A 13,660-nucleotide genomic window follows, 5' to 3' on the forward strand; every position below is an offset into this window, starting at 1 on the left:
AAAAAAAAAAAAAAAAAGAAAAAAAAAAGTTGATTTAAAGGAATATTAAGAAAAATCAAAGAAATGTTCTGCAGTCTGGGCAAAGATCGTAAAGTTATTACTTGAACGCTGTGGTTCTAGAAAGAGCTGGTCCTTATATACCATAAATGGGGTGGAACAAATACCAGGTCCACACTTGTGCTGCCACTGACCCTTTCTGTCGCCACCCTAGTGTCTGAGGCTCTGAGAGGTTAATAAACTTGTGGACATAGACAGGGAGCGAATCATGGGTCTAGTCTCTGTGTGGGAGCCCCACACCTTCCCTTACACTGCTGCACCTGCGCTTGGAAACTGTGCAAAAAATAACAGCTGCTCATCAGCACGCGCATGTCTGTGCAACCCATCCTTACACTCTCGACTCACTTCGTCCTTTTACAGGTCATGCGACAGGCATGAAAAGGTTAAGTAACTTGCTGCCAGAATTGAGTGATGGCGTTATTCTTAAATATGATTTTAAAATATAGCACACTACCATTAGCATTTGTTATCCTGATGCCTGCTATGTGCTAAGGATCTTGGTTTGTCTCACACATGGGGTATGGTTATAAAACAATGCGAATAATCTTCAAAGAAGTAGTTTAAAACCATTTATAAAAAGTAAGTCACTCATTATTTTACTGTCCCATTTTTATTTTTTTGTCGATACACCCATCTTGATTTCTTTATTGCATATAGTTAAGATGCGTGACATGTTTTGATGTGGCTATGCATAGTTAGGCAACTTCTACAGTCAAGCAAACATACCCATCGTCTCACAGAGTCACCTTTGTGTGTATAGTAAGAGCACCTAAATCTTAGCAAATTTAACACAGTACAGTATCATCAGCTATAGTCTTTCTGCTTTCCATTTCGCTTTCTGCCCCACCTTGTTTTGATCTAAGCCCGAGTAGACGAGAAAATGAATTTGTAGTGAGATAAACCTAAAATGATCTCCAAGATTCCTGTTCCCTGTATTACACATAGCTTCTTTCATTCACTAACACACTAGTATTCTAGGTACTGTGGGGAGGAGTATGGCCGATGGTCTTAAGGTCCTAATTCAGTTGTCCTTAAGGTACAGCAATTAACCTGGATGAGTCTGACCTGTATGGTGAGCTCACCAAAAGGCTTTTCGTAGCAAGACAGATTTAAAACATGAGAGAGATTTTTCTCTTGCTGGCATTGTAGATGGATAGATGCACAGACTGATAGACTCACATGGCAAAGAATGCCAATGGGATCTAGTACTGAGAATATTCCTAGCTCTGACAGTGAGCAAGAAAATGAGAACCTGGATGGTAAAACTACAAGGACCTAAACTTGACCAACACTCTGAACAGACTCAGAAGCATATGCCTCTCCAGATCCTCTGTAACAGAACTCAATCCAGTGGGTAAATTGATTTCAGCCTTGTGAGACCCTGGTCAGAATGCCTGTTCATGCTCTCAACGAACTTTTGACCTATAGGAACTGTGACTTAACAAATGAGTACTGTTTTAAGCAAGTAAGGTTACAGTAAGTTATTGGATGTAATAGAAAGCTAACATGGTATCTAAAGCCCTCAATGGTAACCATAATTGTATAACTGTCATATTTTTATTATATGTAAATGCACTCAACTGAATCATTAACTCTATTTTTCAGTTGTAGACTAGAATAAATTTTACTGCTGATAAAAACCAAATCCTCAGTCTAATAATAATCATAACATCTAACATTCATCGAACAATTATGTGCTCGTTTTGCTAAGTGCTTTGTGAGCATTAAATCATTTAGTCTTCATACCTTACAAAGTGGGCACACATTATGATCCCTATTTCACAACAAAGAAAATGAGAACATACAGATGTATTGAGGGCAATGAAAATACTCTTGCTTAAAGGAAAAGTCACTGTTAACAGTTATAGAATTTATTGGAAACAATTCTGCCTCCTCAGTAAAAGTAGGATTCTTCTATGTGATTTTTTTAGACTCTTCGTGGACAGGCAAACTCACCCCCCAGGCTTGTATTTTCTGATTGCTACACTGACAATAATCAAGAAGCAATAAATAAAGTAGAATAATTAAATCAAACCAATTAACATCCTAAATATTTATCATTCTGTGTCCTGAGAAAATTACATGACTCTTAGTGGTTTTGAAATGTACACTACGTTACTATTATTAATCTAGTTGTATAACAGAGCTCAAAATAAAAAAGCACATTTCATTACTCCTCTTGCCTCAGTAACTACCATTCTACTCCCTCTGCTTCTTCTTCCTCCTCTTCTTCCTTTTTCTCTCAGTATTTGGGATTGAACCCAAAGGCCTTTACAATGTGCTATATTGCTGTAATTATTTATTTATTTTTATTTCTAACTTTTTTCAGTACTGGGGATTGAACTCAGGACCTTGCACTTGCCAGGCAGGCGTGGCACCACTGAGCTACATCCTCTGGCTGTAATTTTTTATTTTGAGATAGGGTTTTGCATAGTTGCCCATGCTGGTCTTGAACTTGTGACCCTCCTGCCTCAGCCTCCTAGAGTACTGACACTGCAAGCTTACCACTCACCAGATCCTCTACTTCTTTTGAGATCGATTGTTTCAACTTATACATAGTAAGTGAGAACCTGCAGTATTTTCTGTGCTTAGTTCAATTTACTTAGTACACAAAGGGTAATAGAAAATGTCCAGTAAAGGGTTTTTGATTTTTTTTTTTTTTGGTACCGGGGATCGAACTCAGGTCCTTGCACTTGAGAGGCAGACAGCAGAACCACTGTCCAGTAAAGGTTTTAAAGAAGAATGTATTACAGTAAAATATACAATATCATCACCTCCCCTTACACTCCCATCACTTAGAAATGCATCGCATTGTTCTTGTCATTTTCTGAAGCACTTCAGGAAGTCTTCTTTTGTGTCTCTAAGATTGTGATAAAAAATAAAGTGAAGGTGCTACTGAGTGCCCTCCAACAGAAAGGTGGACTTGTAAAACCATTACAGGGCGTCCTCCTCCACCTCATTCACTAGATGTGGCACTGTGCAACCTTTGGCTCTTTCCAAAATCAAAATGACCGTGAAAGGTCAACATTTGGAATTGATTCATGACACTTAAGGAGCCACTGCAGTGCAATCACGCACAAAAGAGGATTTTCAGAACTGCTTCAGGAAGTGGAAGAACAAAGGGATACGTGTGTTGGAACAAAGGGGGAGTATTTTGAAGGGGATTAGGGGCAACGGTCTTTTACTGTAATATATTTCTTAAAAATTAAACCATCATTATATTTTTGATCAAACCATGTCATGTCCTCTGATCCATCCATTTTGGAATGAATGACAAAAAGTTTTCCAAAGCCAAATAGCATTCCATGGTGTATCAATCTGTCTATCTACCTATCTCACACATCCATTTGCTGATGAACACTTAGGCTAATTCCATAAACTGGCTACTATGAATAATTCTGCACTGGAGAAGGAAGGGCAGAGGTATGTCTTTGACATACTGATTTCAAGACTTTTGTTAAAGATCTAGAAAGTTATACTGTGGATCACTGATAGTTTGAGGAACCTGTATGCTGTTTTCCATAATGGCTATGTAGTGGTACCTCGGTTCACTAACTTAGTTCTTTTTACATTTCTAGTTGCAAACTGAATGGGATGAGAGCTGAATCAAATGTCCTCACACGGTCAGCGTTGAGCCTAACCTCTGAATTTGATTCAGTTCTTGTCCAATTTGCTTTGTGATCAGAATCATGGAAACAATGAAGTTCATGATCAGAAGTATATTTCTACTAACAGGAGATGAGAGCTCCCCTTCGTCAACACACTCTTCTGAATATTACCCTCAGATTTTGTCTCCGGTGTGTATCATTGCTTGTGGGTCTGGGTGCCAGATTTGCTCTTTCAACCTGTGTGTTTTCTCCTGGCACTGAAGTATCATACTGTGTCTGTGGTTGATGTCTGTGGGATGTGACTGAGATGCCTTGTGTCCTGAAACATCAGCTCTCTCCATGGGGCAATGCAGCAGTGCTTTAACACTCACACAGATACCCCAATCTCCTCGGACCTGCCATGCTCACCAAAAGCCACAGGCTAAGTCTTGAGTGAGTAACCTATTTACAGCTCTACACAGAAGCTAAAACACAAAGACCAGGACCGTGAAAACTGCAGTTAAGATGATGAGCTGCCACAACTACTTCTGTTCTCTTGTTTTTGTTGGGATGACTCACTGAGAAGGTTACAAGATTGGATATCATAAAAGCCACGTGCATGTTCTTCGTCCTTATTATTACTATTATTTGATCATGAGTGCTCTTCTGTGACCTGCAAACTTTGCAGCCTCTCTAGGACTCCTATCAGTGGCTTCCCAATGTCACCCTAATGCCTGCAACTCATCTGCTTAAGAAGGTCCGCAGAAACTTGGAAGAATATGGAAGCTTGATTCCTAGACTCAGATTCTGAACAGTATTTGTAGCCCTGGTGAATAGAAGCATCATACTTTAGCCCTTAAAAGCTTTTATAATTGCTTATCAAAGGACTGTGATAAAAGAACATGAAAGCAGGCTGTATAGGCACAAAATCTGAGACCCGGCCATACAGCTTTTTAGAGATCATCTCACATGCTACTAATGCTCAACCACATTTGTGAACCTGTGGGTGAGATTTCTGTGGTCATTTCCAGCTCTATGAAAATGTTACAGGGCTGGGGATTTAGCTCAGTGGTGCCACCGCCTGTCTCGTAAGTGTACGGCCCTGAGTTCTATCCCTGGTAGCCCCCGCTAAAAAGAACAGCAAACAAAAATGTACTACTACTAAATACTGCTACCATTACTACTGAAAGCGCTCCTTCATTCAGTGAAATATAATCTGTTGAGTACATTCCCAGCACCATCTGCCAAGCCTGCTGAAGAATTACAAATTTGGAATAGTTCATTGCTCTTTCTAGTGTCATGCTGCTACAAAGTGGCAGATACAGGCCTCAAACCCCATTCTACCTGACTCTTGACTCTTCTGCTATTGTTTATTCTTCAGCAGTGTGTGCCAAGTCTTGGAAGGTAGAGTTTTAGGGCACCACTTCTGTTTGAGAAACTGGGTCATGAGATGTCCCTGACCCACTCAGCTTGATCTCTTGGCTCCTTTGGTCTACAACTGCCGAATCTGACTAGGTTAAAGCATACTGTTTCCATTAGCAGCAAGGAAAGCTACTTTACAAAACACAAATATTGTGGTTCTGAAGGCTGTTGGGCCATTTACAGTCGTAAAGACTCATACGAACTTTTATGGAATTATGAAAGGGCCAACACTTTTTCCTCTTTTTATTCATATACAGACTCCCCATTTAGTGTTTTCCTCTGCCGGTAGAAAAATGCAGCAGACTTTCCTAAGGGCTCTAATCGAGGATGACATTTTTCTCTGCTGTGGTTCATTAGCAGTGCCGCCAGTGGAACCCCAGGAGGTCCAGATATAAAGTCAATGACATTGGTTCTCAGCTCTGTCCTGTAGGGAAGAGCAGCTGGAGGGCTCAGCAATGTAATGACAGCTAATGAGGACTGAGTGCATCTCAGGCTGCACAGGCTGTGTAAGACCCTCAAGCACGATCACCTGTCCCCTGGAGGAGGAGCCGAGATCCAAATGTGCATTAGGAACGGAGATATCAGAGTTCTGGTTCTCTCTCTTCCGTCAGGTGGCTGCAAGACCTTAGACAGATCTCAGTCTGTCTGGCTATTATGAATTTGCACACGTGTTAGATGAGCTCAAAACACACTGTGACTCTCTCGGTGCCACGAGGCTTGAGAGAGACCCTACCTGCAAGGCACAGCTCTATTAACTGTGTCCCACTGCTTGAGCACACTCCTGAGCTGTTCTTTGTGTGTTCCTGAGAAGACTGTCTACCCTGGCAAGAAGGCAGGTGAGGGGAGTTGGGCCACGAAGAACTTATTGTTTAGATTTCTTAATTTCAGGATGGGAACCAGAATACAAATCTAAGCCGTGTTTTTTGCTGGGTGTTCTGTTTCGCAAGCAACACAGACTTAAACTCAGGGTCCACCTGAGTTTGGCTATCTCTTTGAGGAGGGCAAGACCTCCTTTGTTTTCTGCAGGGGACCTCTCTTCTTTGCCTTGTTTTTACAGGTAGTCAACAATCTCACCGTGTCTCACGGCTGCACAACTCTCTCTCACTGGCTAGGAGCTATGAACTATGAAAAGAGCCAGCAAATGGGAGATAATCATGCTGCTGGTGTCTTACTTTGTGCTGGCATCACTAGCTTTCCAGCCTCACCAGGTTCCTGTCGAGATTCAGATGAATCTTCTGAAACAGGGAGGCAGAACCGAAGTTTGTTGCCTCCTCTGAACACAGCCCTCTTTGTGATTTGTGGCAGCACGGTGGAAATCACAGGCCATGGTTGCGTGTCTCTGCCAGACTCCAATGTTTTGTCTGGGCCTATGTCTTCCGAGGTCATGCCTGTCTGCACTGAGCCAAAACCAACCAGCCAACCAACCAAACACACCATCACCATCAACACCACCACGCCACCACCACCCACACAAAAAACCACAGTGAAAACTCATGTCTGGGAATTGGAAGGAGCCAGTATCTACCAGGGGCAAGCCTAACCAAGCTTGATGCGGGGGTATTTGAAAGTGCAACTAAGCAAAGCTTGGAAATGCAGATTTAGTCAGTGCAAGTCTTGTTGCCTGATTTTCATTTGATACTGCCTTTATTTCTTTCTTTTCATAGCTAAATGTCACTTCCAGTATTTTTTAACCTCTGAAGGTTACTACAGGAGCTTAGAGCATAAAAGGATGTATGATTAGATGTATGGTGCAGGGATGACGTAATTTTTTGTTCTAGTTCTTAGTCCCAGGCGCCATGCTATGCCTCTTACAGATTCTAGGATAAAATAGGAACTCAGAGGTAGCCTATGCTACTGCTGTGGTTATTATACAGAATGTTTTTTCTTCTTCTCACACTTAATAGGAGGGAAACGTTCAGTCAGCCTAGCCAGCTCCATGCTTATAACATTTGAAAAAATTCAACCTTGAAAAGTCCATACTCAAAAAAATTTTCCCAATCAGAAGTCAGAGGCTGAGGTTTCAGCATGTGTGTTTGTCACTGTGGCTAGAATACCAGGTGATTCAGAAGGCATTTCAGTCAGGCAGCTGTTAATTATTTCCACAGTCAGTCAGGGAGAAGGTAAGAAGAAGGGCGGATTTCCACACCAGGGACCTCACAGTCAACTCAAAAGATAGGGGTCAGAGTAAAGGCAGGTGCTCGAGCCAGACTTCATGCCCTTAGACGTGAAGCCTGAGAAAGCTTGAGATGGATGGGATCTGCGGGGTCATCTGGTTCTTCAAAGCAAAGAGGAGCAGGCAGGGAGCGGGCTCAGCGCTAGGTAAGCAATGGCGAGGAAGTGCCAACACTGGATGGTGAGCTTGAACGCTCCTGCACAGGTACTGGGCTTTGTGCCTGGCTGCATTCGTTCCCCCATTTGGAGGGACAGTGTCTTTGTTTTGGAATCTCATGGCGCCACTGCTTGGGGACACCTGTGCCACTTTGGCTCAAAACTGACAGCCAATCAAGGGCAGACTTTTTATCCATGTTTCTCTCAAGTGCATTGAGAAACCCAAAGATGGAAAATGGACATTTAACTACTCTAACCTTCCAGAAAAGTTGCGTGTTTTCTCATTCGGTTCTGTGGGGCCTGTTGAACTAATGAATCAAGTGTTGGAGTAAGGGGAACACTGAGATGAATTACATTCAAAAAGTAAAAAGGGGGTTCTATGCTCATTATTCAAAGTTGCTCCCCCAGGCTGGCCCCAGAAATGGCTATGTGATTCATGTGATTAAAAAGCAGTGATCGACACTACTAGTTTTCAAAAACAGTTCTCTAAAGGCTATGTTTACTGCAGAATCATTTATAAGAGCTAAAGAGTGTAATCAATCTAAATATTTCTCAATAGGGGACTGATTAGGTAAGCTTGGTGCACTCATAACAGAGTGTTATGTGGCTATTAAGGAGAGTAAGTTAAGCATTGTATTAAGGTGACATCATTGCTGAGAAATATTAAGTGAATAAAAACAAGGTACAGAGAATGGCTGAACCATGTAAGTCACAAAAGAAGGACATCCTCATCCTCATGAGGACGGGTGCAAAATTTCTCTGGTTGCTTTAGGGGAAGAGAGTGAAGAGCTTTTAAAACAGGCTCCGTGGAAATTTTTCCTAAATATTCATATTGGATTAAACGTGTTTTGGCCATATACATGAATTACCTATTTAAAATACATGTTTAAATAATTTAAAACAAATAATGGCTTTCTATAATGGCCTTTCTTGTACACAGCACCTGCACTCTATCCCTCACTCTGAGGCATCTCTCTCTCTCCCTCTCTCTCTCTCTGTCTCTCTCTCCCTCACACACACACACACACACACACACACACACACACCCGTGCGCACACGCGCCTTTTCTTTGTTCACTTAACTGTTGATGGACATCTAGGTTGATTCCATATCTTGGATATTGTGAATAATGCTTCAGTGAATGAGGGGGGTGCAGCTATCTCTGACACTTGTTCACATACCTCACCTTGAATTGCTAACATCAATCTCTTTTTCTTACTGTGGCTTTAAGAAAGATTTCAAAGTCAATGGTGCTCTGAGTCCTGGAGTCCCAGAATGGTCAGTCTGTGGTGGGTGTAGGGGCTAGTGAGTTACAAAGCTTTACAACCACTCTAAAGCTCTGGGAAGGGTTGTAGGAATTTTAAAAACTTAGACAAAACCTTGATTTACAGAAGAGGTAATGTCTCTGGAAATAGAAAAGGCAAGTAAATATCTTTAATGGAAAGAAAACAACCCTGTTCATCCAGTGTGTTTTACAGCAAAACAAACTGGCAAACCACTACAGAATCTGTCCATGGATGGATTAAAATTGATAGAATTTAGAATAAAGTCACATTTCTATGTGTAGCCTGATTGATTTTCATGATCTCGTGGGGCCTTAGGCTGCTTCCTAAGGGAAGTAAAATTTTAGGATACAAAAGACAAACATGATACTGCAGATTGGGTAAGAAGATTAGGAAGAGAATAGAAGCCTTAGAGACTCGACTCTTCAGGGACTTTCAAATCCCATTCCTTCATGAAAGATTGTCTATATAATCTGCTTAATTTTTTACCCCCCAAATATACACATTGTAATGTAAATGCATTAGGCACTCACTATATGTCGATGGGCAAAAACTGCCACCCAAGCCAGAATTTCTCCCTTCCACAGTGAGTTTACAGTCTAGATAAAGGGCAGGTGGACAATATTTTATGTAAACCAGCGACATATACTAATTGCCTGTGTTAACAGCAGATCTCTTATTTTGTTGGTATACTTTCTCCCCGTGTTCTTCCCCTCACACTTCACCTTTCCTTTCTGTAGGAGTCCAGGGCCTCCTAGGCAGGCCCAGGGCACCCAGAAGGGCCTGTCCTCTGCCTGTCCACAGGCAGTGGTGTGATTTCAGCCCTGCTGTATAAAGTGTGTGACTCTCCCTGGCCCTGCGATTAACCTTCTAGAAATTGATGAAGGACTTAACCTTATGTGTACAGAAAGACTTCTGTGCACAAGAATGTTCTGGTACAATTTAAAATAGTGATAATATAACTAGAAAAATATTCTTTAGTAAGGGATTGAATAAATACATTACCACTTATTCCTGAGATGCAATGCTAATTAACAGTAAAAAATAATGTTCATACACACTGCAATGGAAGGTTGTCTGAAACGTACTGTTGAGCTTGAAAAGCAGGTTATGAAATAATTTGTATAAAACAAACACCCTGGGATAGAACTTCATGTCACTATGAGTTTGTGAGTTTACACATATCATAAATGTCTGTTACATATAGATGCACACATGTGTTTCAGATTTACTTTGTAATATAACTCCTCCTGGAGTTATTACCCATATACAAACATATGTACTGTGCCCCAGTCATCAGTGCACTGATGAACTTGAAGAATATAAAAGTCTAACATTGCACCTCCTATAGCTAGCTATTTATAAATGCAGCAGAAAATTTCAAGGCCGAATTCAAGAACTATTTCGGATTTTTGAGTCAGATCAGTAAGAGAGATGGGGGGGTGGGCAGAAAAGACTTTTGGCCCCGATTAAATCCCTTCCTATAATTGTCGAAATGGGTGGCCAGCTCACAGTTGATTTTTAAAACCGAGTGGAGGAGGCATCGTGAAGAAATAAATGTTAGCCTTCTGTGGCTACACAAAGCAATTACCTTATCTACTTTCAAGGAGCTTAGTCAATGCACGGAAGAATAAATTTGAGAGTCACTTTAATGGAATGAACTCCTACATGTAATTTTCTGGCATCAATTCAAATTCTTTAGCTAAGAGAACTAATATTTAACTTTCCTTTTCCCGCTGACTCCTTTCTAGACAGGTGGAAGTTTTCATTAAGCACTCAGTATCTGTGGAGTTGTGTCTGTCTTTGTGAAGATTCCATACAAATTGGAAAGTCAAATTAGCAATGCATATTTAATGCTGCTTTGTAGTTGTTTTTCTGAAAGTTAGCTGCAATGTTTACTCTTTGAGGGGGAGTTTATAATTATGCAAATTGGAGAAACACTCTGCATATGGTATAATGATAATGCCTTGGGACTTATTTCCAGAGTCAAAAGTAGTTCTACATATAGTATTTCTTTAATTTTACCCACGAGGGAAGGTTAGCCAGGATGGGGAGTCTCCTTTTTAAGCAGTGATGGAGCATATGAGATTTTGGAACTTGGGTACATACATGAGCTGCATTTTAGAGGAAGCCCTGCTGAGATTTGCATAATATTACTGTAGAGCACATGCTATTACCTTCACAATAAATATTCATCATTTTTTTCCTAACAAGTCCAGTTTTGCCCACACAGTCACTTCCTCATATGAAACCATGTACTTCAGGGGAGGTAGGTCCCTCCCTGGGAGGCTAATGATTGGTGTAATCACAGTAGATTAGGGTCAGAGTCAGCGTCCCATACATAGTATCTTGTCACAAGGGCACGTGACACATTTTGGCAAATGTATGTGAGTAGATGTTTGTTGAGAGCCTTTCCAGAAAGGTTGATAGAGAGAGAGAGAGAGATGGGAAAGAGATATCCTTCCAAAGATGTTGGAATTCAAGTCTTGGTGACATCACTGACCAACTCAGTAACCATCCATGGACCCGCCCTACTTTAGAAAGGCTTGTTATGAGAGTGAACAACTTTTAAAAAATTATTAAGTCACTTTGAGTGTCCATTCTGTTTCTTGCAGCCAAGAACACATCTTAAGTGATATATATCTTGATAGTTCCTATATTGTGTTGGAGAATATACATATATATATTATATATATGTGTATATATATATATTATATAATATATACAGTATAATAGAGAAAAATTAAGCCAGATACTTAGCATCTTATTTACCAGTGAAGTCAGCTGATATCTGCTTGATTGGAGAAAGGAACTATAGTTTAATATTTTGGCCTTGGTGAGGAATCCATATCCTACAACTGAAGAGTAATAACAAATGCTACTCACCATTCACAATCTTGTTCTCACTGGAAATAAGAACCAGTCAGTCTTGAGCCTCCTGTCAAAGAAAGCCTGAAAGACAGAAGAGAGACAATAAATATAAAGTATACCATCTCATTTTGGCATCAGGCAGCAATTAAGCATTTTCCTCCTTCTGTTCCAGCTGATGACTCCAGCTTTAAATAAACTTCATAGGGCAGGCTGGACATTTTCCCAGGAAGTTGTTTTGATAGGAATAGTTCATTCCAACCAGGCAATCAGGTCTACTATTTTATCAGTCACCATCCAGAATGCAAATTATGTTTCACTGAGCCCCCAAATAAATGCCTCATTGCTCCAAGGAATGCAAAATTGTCTGGTCACTCAGTTATGTTTCATCTTCTTTGCTATATTGACTGGTTGGGTATGAGCCTGCAACTTGATTTAGACCAATAAAAGTCTGCTTTGAAAATGCAGGGAAAGAGAAGATCTCTTTTTACTGTGTGCCTGGTGTGGATGAATTCCTGGAAGGGGCTAGCAGCCCACAGTGGTGGTGAGATGGCAGAGAGGGTCCAGACTGCGACTCTGAGTTAAAAGTCCCCAGACCTGACACTACGCGGGTTCCCTAGATGCAGCTATGATTGAAATGCTTGAACTGTTTGGTGGTATGAATAGTCATACACATTTTTACATAGAGTTTTGTCTCTTCCCTTCAAAAGTTCTTGTCTATATAGGAGATAGAGCAAATATGCTAGTTCTCACACTGCAGAGTACAAAATGGAAGCTCAGAGAGGTCAGAGCGGGGAGGTCCAGGGCCCTGTTGAAGGGTACCTTCCAACAAATTCTGCTTTCTACTCATTCATTGATTTATTACAGTACAATAACGAGTTGACAAACCAAATGCTATCTGCACCGACTTTAAACATTTTTCCTTGGCAGAAAACAATCCTCTTTACAGGGTTACTAAGGGAGATAATCTATGTTGTTTTAACAAGGTGAAGACTGTACAGATCTGTGTGCACACTCACACACACATACTAAAAGGCTATACTAGGTGCTTTTGGACTGAGCAGAACTCCCGAAGGATGTATTCGGCTGAAGCTGGCTCTGGGTGCAGCCCTCTCTCCCCAGGTGACTGCTGCCCCGAGCCTACAGAAAGCTTTGAGCTCCTTAATCTCATTCCTAACTCGGTCGTCTCCAGGCCAGGCCTCTCTGTGCTGAATGGAGCCTGAACTGATCACAAACAAGTCCTCTAGACAGCTGACTTATCTGCCCAGGGCCCAGGCCACTCTCAAGGGGTCACTAAGCCATGGTCACGATCCTTGCATTTGCATGTGTTTATCTGACTCACTTTTTAAAAAAATGGAGCTCTATTGAAACACTGAAAAAATTTACGTGAAAATTAGATTTCAGACCTTATCAGAAAAACTGAGGAGGGCTGTCAACATTGTCTACACTCCCACACGGCAGTGGAGGGCGAGGATGAGCAGTGTCAACACCCTTTAAGCAGCGCACATTTCCTGCCTGTGCCACGTTTGCCAGCTGGCTTCTTCTACACTTCTGCCCCCTACCTGGCTGTGTAAGCATATGCGATTTCAGCCGCTGCCCTAACTCTCCTACCACTTACTGGGGTTAACTCAGCTGAGGTGCCACCTTGCCCTCAAGTGGCTGTGTCTGGAAGCAGCCTGTGTTTAACTAGGTTCCCACCTCAGCCTCCAGTCCCTCCATATAGAAAATGGGACCATTGTGCAACTTTATTTTATTTTCTCATCCTTGCTGTGTTCTCTGAATTCTCTGCAGAAAATAGAAATTCATTTAAATCAGAAAAAACGGTTTAAAAATGCTCTTGTGAAAATGAAACTGCCTTCTGTCTTTCTAGGGACAGGACTGGAGAGTCTTGTGGCATAATCAATGAGGCGATGGAAGAGACTATTTTGTGATGTTTTATTAGTTACTTTCTTCTCTTGACTTGAGTGTCCCTATGTTTCAAAGAAGGACATTGTACCAGGTCAGAAGTTATAAACCAGTAACCCACAGGACATATCCAAAAAATAGGTGGCCTGTGTATCTGCCTGCCTGCCCCCGCCCGCCCTCCCTCCCTCCCTCCCTCCTTCCTTCCAATTA

The 13,660-nt window shown here is 41.4% G+C and overlaps 1 protein-coding gene across 3 annotated transcripts in view; it reads right to left on the reverse strand.

The window, feature by feature from the left end:
• The window catches only part of Atp10b (ATPase phospholipid transporting 10B (putative)), a 301,108-nt gene that overhangs the window by 164,293 nt on the left and 123,155 nt on the right, over positions 1-13,660 (reverse strand). For all 3 annotated transcript variants that reach the window (XM_010622252.2, XM_010622251.2, XM_033761616.1), the window contains one exon: positions 11,564-11,629. The gene's annotated coding sequence lies outside the window, so the exon portion shown is untranslated. The remainder of the gene's footprint in view (positions 1-11,563; positions 11,630-13,660) is intronic.

This window comes from Fukomys damarensis, unplaced genomic scaffold (genome assembly GCF_012274545.1).
Source record: "Fukomys damarensis isolate Sample0158 unplaced genomic scaffold, DMR_v1.0_HiC HiC_scaffold_9, whole genome shotgun sequence".
Lineage (NCBI taxonomy): Eukaryota > Metazoa > Chordata > Mammalia > Rodentia > Bathyergidae > Fukomys > Fukomys damarensis.